The 6,496-nt window shown below is 39.2% G+C and overlaps 1 pseudogene; it reads left to right on the top strand.

Moving 5' to 3' along the window:
* The first annotated feature begins 6,121 nt into the window (after positions 1-6,121).
* LOC120613629 (uncharacterized) lies at positions 6,122-6,240 on the top strand (annotated as a pseudogene).
* Positions 6,241-6,496: the final 256 nt, after the last annotated feature.

Genomic DNA, 6,496 nt, shown 5'->3' with positions numbered 1-6,496 from the left:
GATATAAAACTGAAAGCAACAAACGAACATGACAAACAAACAGCAGCTAGTGTTTTTGTAATGGGACTCTCAGTGCTAAGATCTGAAAGGTAGGTTTGAAGCAGGCTAGCTGCTATAATTTAGATAAATCCATTTGTGTAAAGAGGAGTTGAAATCCTGGTTAATTGTTTGTATTTAGAAATATAGCGTATGGGGCACAGCTCCCACTTTTTTATTGTTATGTATGTGTCCTTCCTACTCTTGGAAGAAGCCCCCATAGGCACAGAAAGAGTGACAGAGAGGAAGGACTCTATTTCGTCTTTTGTCTGGACTTCTTTGTTGCTTCTGTGCTCCCGCTAAGACCTGAAAGATAAGAATTTTGTACCAAAGAGTTTCTTAGCTCAGTTGTCTTCAGAAAGTCCCTGGTGCCTGGAGTGTAAATAGCCCTACTTTGTCCAGGTGTCTTTTAAAACAGTGTAATTCCCTGGTCAAATGGTGCTGTACACTTCGATACGACTAGAATCTTCCTACGTTTCTAAGTTCTATTTTGCACTGCCCCACATGCAAAATTCTCCACATAAACCTTTTTATTTTGCCTTACTCTTTTTGATTACTTGAGCCCCAATAGGTGTATTTTACAAGTTAATGTCACTTAGGGCTGTTAGGCGCCTGGGCCAGTGCAGTGCCAATCAATATTTTGGAATAAAAGTGCTAAAGAATCCAGCACACTCAGCATTAGAGGACACAAATGGGTGAAAACAGGTAAAAGAAGAGGCAGTCTCCTCTGGTCCTTGCTCCATTTAATTTCAGATCTGGGGTACAGTGTGGGGATGGGGGTTCCAATACAGCAGTCATGAAATTGGCTAACAGTATCTGGGAGTCTCTCTGTCTCTGTCTTTGTCTCTCTCTCATCTCTATCTCTCTCTACCTCCCTCATTGCCTTTTGACTCATATAGGTCATTCATTTTTAGATTTTATGTGCAATACTTTTCTTTATCTAACAGAGTCTCTTGTGGCCTCTGGAAAGACTTGTCAAATTAGAGGAAGTTTGTTGTTGTTGTTGTTTTTATGAAATAACAGCAAACCCTTCTACAATACCTTGTGAGCCAGACACAATCACAAGAACTTCACATAGATCCAAGGATGCTGTTATGAATTCTATTTTATAGATAAGAAAATGGAGATACCTGGAGGAAATTAAAAACTTGTCCAGAATCACAGACACGATTAAGGGCAGGGCTATGATTTGAACTCAGATACTGTGGTTCCCACTAGTCTCAGCACCACTCAAGGCTAGTTTGATATATAACTAACTTTTGTGAGCTGGAGCCATGAGGGTTTTGTTACAAAGATCTGTCGCTTTGTCTTTGAAAGGTCTGCAGTTTAATCTTGGAACTGCGATAATAGTATAAAGCCATTCTCAGTTACTATAGTGGAGTGCATTTCTTTCTAAAGTAAGCAAAGCAACCGATAAGTAGGTCTCTGATACATAAAATTGATATTCTAGGTTATCCTTGAAGCTAAATAAGGTGGAAAATTATATATCACCATCACAACAACTGCATTCTACATAAAAGTTTCTGGGATATAATTTGAGAGAATACCAAAATAAAGATTGAAAGGTATGAATAAAAAAAACAATATTCATATTAGAAAGTATGGATTAGAATCTAGACTAATCACAACCTATAAAGAAATATTCTAAATCAAAACCATGAATCTGAGAGTACCATGACCCACACAAGAAAGTCGATCTACCCTTACCAGAATCCAGCCTTTTACAAATTATTCTCTACAAAAGTGGAGGTTACTGAAATTAAAACAGAAAGTCTACTGGATCTGAAATGTTGGCGATGCAGGAAAATGACGTGTGGTTTCCCATAATCCTGTGCCTGCCTGTCACACTGACGATTCCTTCTTGGGATCCATGTAATGTTCCCAAATGCCATACGGTTGCGTGGCATTGAAAAATACCCGATGTTGACTAGGCAGAGACCACCAACCTCTAGACAGCCTTGGAACCCAGGTCTCCAAAGGTGAAAGGTCACAGCCTCACCTCACAACAGTGCCCTGGGTCTGTTTCTTATTACCAAATAATTTCCAGAAGGAGCCCAGGCTTGGGCCTGGTGTTCCTTTAACAATATAGAGGAAAAAGAGATGAAGCAATGTGCTCTGTGCAGGTAGCTTGTAAGTGACTGACAGCGAGAACCACAGTGGTGTCAGGAGGAAGGGGGCTCTCCCCCAGTCCTGGTCACAGGTAGGTATGGTTGTTGGAGTCAGCTGGCTGTTCCTCAGAGGGCAGAAACAGATGGTGAGGAGATAGGAGGAAATGAGGGATCTGCCACCAGAAAGGCCAGCAATCTCTCAGAACCCTATTCAGCCTTTGACAGAATCCCAAAAGGGGAGAGGTGAAAACCAGTCAGGTACCTGAGGTGAAGGACCACCATTAAAAATAAATAAGAAACTCCAAATGTGTAAATCCGATATAAGCCAAACCATATGGTATAAAATGAAAACATTTTCTCCTTATACCTTTGGTAAAATTGCTTCTTAGTAGATTTTAAATACAGGAAAGTATTAACACACCTTTTGCCATGTAGTCTCTCCCCTGATATATGGCACTGATAATATAAGTAGTTCAAGGATACTTCCACTGTTTGTGTAGGTATGTGCATAAAAAGAAGGTTATACATATAGCAGAAGTGCTAAAATCATGGAATAACACCTCATACATTAGTGGCATTCTAGGCTGAACAAAGTCATTTTTCAGGCAAGTCATAAAGTAGCCTAAAAAACAAGTGTTTCAGTGTTTGCTCCAAATGAGGCAGGGGTCTGGGGGCTGCCGTTCATCTGACATCATTTCTGACACAGTCAGTGCTGGTTTGGTATCTGATTAGAGGTCCCCGCCACCGTGGTGCCAGAGTTACTCCTTAAGTCAGGCGGCTGAGGGAAATTAGTGTGTCGGAGTTACCAGAAGGTGAGAGTGTCTGCTTCAAGTTTCCTTTGGAGAGCTTCAGGTGGACTGAGCTTTGATTCTTTCCAAGAGAATCTTTTGAAGCTATTTATGGAGTTTGGTAATAGGTAAAGACGATCTTTTAACAGGGAACTTAGTTGGCATCAGAAGGTAAGGTGCCCTGAAGGATGCAGTGATGTTCATCTAAATGTGGTAAAATAGCTGACTCGTTTAAAGGATGCATTGTGGTCTCCTGGGAAGCCAAGGCAGCCATGACCCTTTATTCCTAAAGGATGAATTTGTAACTTGACCCACTGCCTGGTTTCGAAGAATGACATAACCTCTCAGTGTCCATTTGTGTACCTTACACAATTAGGCAAATGCTCTACACGTCACTGACGCATAGGAAAACTGGGTAGAATATACCAAAATGTGCTTTGAGATTTTTTGATGAAAGGATGATATATACAGTACAGGTATTACTTCTGTACTGTGTTCTTTTCTCCCCCTTCTCCTCCTCCTGGCCTGTCAGCTGCTACATACATAAAACTTGTCACAACTCCCAACCCTTCTGATGTCCACTTTCCAGGGAAACCTTTGAATCTGTCAATGGAAGATTCCATGGTGGATCTTTTCTTTATTCAATTGAGGCAATCAATGCACATAAAAGGATTCTTCAGACCTTGAAGTCAAACAGAAATATCACTTACTCTTTTTTATTTTTTGAGAAAATACAGCATAAGAATGTATGCTTTGAACCAGACTAATCTGGATTTGAAACCTAGCTCTTGCCACTTACACACACATAACTCATGCATTCACACATGCACACACACAAGTGAATAGTCACACCACCCACACACGAACACATGTACACAGATGTTCTCATTAATGCACACACACAGGAGCACACATGAAACCCACAAACTCGCAGGCACTCATGCATACGTGAAGCTGATATATAGTAAGCTGATTTTCTGCAGAGGTTCTGAAGAAGCAGTTACATGTGACTGGCAGTTCTGCCGTTATACTTAAGTATGCTTTTCTGCAGAGGTAACTAAAGAAGCAGTTACATGTGACTGGCGGTTCTGCCGTTATACTTAAGTATGCTTCTGTGCTCCCCAGGAAGGACATCTTCTTTTACACCTTTTTATCTAGCATGCAAAGCCTTTTCTCCAAGTATAGTGGCCAACGGAATCAACATGGGGCCAGAGACTGGATTTGCCTCCTGCCTCGAATATACAACAGCCATGTGACTTTGGATAAATTATTGAGCATTTGTGCCTATGTCTCCTCATTTGCAAATCAGGAATAATAATAGTACCGATCTCACAAGGTTGTAAAATTAAATTAAAAACCTACTCAGAACAGTGCTTGGCACATGGCGAATGCTACAGATTCACTTGCTATTAAGCGGGGAAACTCAGCACAGCTAGAAAAGTTTCATTCCCGACGTGGCCTTTAATGCAATTTTCCATGTGTCAAGGGGAGAAGAAAGCACATCTTATGTGAATTAACAAAAATGTTAATGGGTCATCTTAATACTGTACATGGGAAGGATATGTTGTCGTCACAGAAATGTCAGGCTTTTCTGGTTTACTCACAGGGAGGGTCAGGTCTGTGTCCCTGTGACTTTCAGGAGAAATGAGAGACAGCAGCCAGCTAACAGCCATGTATGTGTCTCAAGGCTCCTTTCAAGCTGTTTTCTTAAGAGTTTACTGGTGGGCAATTATCTGCCTTCTCAGAAATCTGGGAGAATGGGTGAGGCCACTAATGTGAAGGAAGGCAGGCCTCACTGTTTACTCTCTATTTCCCTGATGACATAACATCTAATACATAATAACTTGTTGATTCCCTATTTCCCTCCCTCCTCAAACCTTTAGGTGTGGTTGTATCGTTTTGCATTATATTTAGAATTGTTTTAAGTTCATAAGAACTGTTTTAAAATGTTTGTTGCTTCTCAGATTCTATAATTATGATGTACTTTGGACAGATAAATATTGCCTTGATTTTAGACTTTCGAACTGAACAATCAGCCTCGTCAAGGTGCTAAAAGAAGAGTGAGGGGCGTGTGGTAAGCAGTATAACGCACCAATATTTAAAGAAATACTAACTCTCAAATTAACAATCTTGATTATTATTTTCGAATTATTCTTCATTACAGTCAATTCTAACCTTGAGTTTTAGTAGGTTTAGATAGAGATAGTCCATTAACTCATAGTAAAACTTTCTAGTTGTAAAAATAATTCTCCTTTGACAGACATTACTCTGGGTCTACATGATAGTTTAATATGTAAATCTTTATAGCTTGATTTCTAAATACTAGAAATTCATTTCAATATCTTCTCTCTTCTAGAATCTACTATTGAAGGCATTCTTTAAGGGTTTATCCCCCTTTACTTTGACTTATGGAGCTGTGGTGACCTGCACCTAAGTTGAGTGACTGCCCTTCTCTCAACTGCAGATTCTCAGTCACATGATCAACTCATCACCTGCTTCTCGTTTTTATTAAGGAGTATGAGCTGATTGAGGTTTTTAGACAACTATAATAAATACTTATTTTAATTTAATTAACCATTGCTTTCTTTGAGATAACCCCTACCAAAAAAGTTAGATATAAATTACTTCCAGAAAAAGTTTGGAGTTATGCCAGCTTATAGTTTAAAGATTTATATTCAAACAAAACTTAATAAAGTGTGTAAATGGGAATAAATGATGGAAAGGGAATTAATTTTTTTGATAACTTACGATGTCTCAGGCACTATTCTTTATTTGAATTATTTTATTTAATCCTCACAATAACCCAGTGAAATATTAAGTTGTAAGGATAAGAAAACCAAGGGAATGTTGAAACCAAGGAAACTGCCCTCATTACAAGTGCAAGAAATGAAATTTTATCCTAGATGTAAGTAACTACGTATTCTGCTTCTCTAATACAGAAGTACTTCATGAATATTTCAAGCATATTACTTAGTTTTGGTATCATCATTTTTTTCAACCAACAAGATTTATTAAGGGCTTAGTATACACAAAACATTATGATAGGCATTGGAAAAATGAAAAATTTGACTCCCATTTTCAAAGATGGGAATTTAGTTGGCAAGAGAAGGCATACGACCCAGACCCTCGGTAACATGTCACTCTATAGAACAGAATGTGAGACAAACAGGAGTAAAGAAAATTAAGTCAATCTACAGCCATGCTACCTTGAACAATCCCGATCCCGTCTGATATCAGAACCTAAGCAGGGTCGGGCCTGGTTAGTACTTGGATGGGAGACCACCTAGAAAGACTGAGTGCTGTAGGTGTAAAAAAAGAAAAAAAAAAGAGGGATTGTAAACTGACAAGGTCCTCGTAATCTGTGAGGTCAACCAAAGGTTGCCTGCCTAAAAAAATAAATAAATAAATATTTAAAAAATAAAAAATTAAGTCAGTATGCATTTATGGAAAACCTCCCAAAGGGAAAGGCAGTTAAACCAGGGCCTCAAGGATGGGCAGGAAGTTCCTGGGAGAAGGAAGACTCTATCACTGCCTTGGGGTTGGAGTTCAGGAATTCTGGTGACA

Source organism: Pteropus medius, unplaced genomic scaffold (assembly GCF_902729225.1).
Source record: "Pteropus medius unplaced genomic scaffold, Ma_sr-lr_union100, whole genome shotgun sequence".
Classification (NCBI taxonomy): Eukaryota; Metazoa; Chordata; class Mammalia; order Chiroptera; family Pteropodidae; genus Pteropus; species Pteropus medius.
Note: the sequence above shows the minus strand (reverse complement) of the source record. Positions and strands in the feature narration are given on the sequence as shown.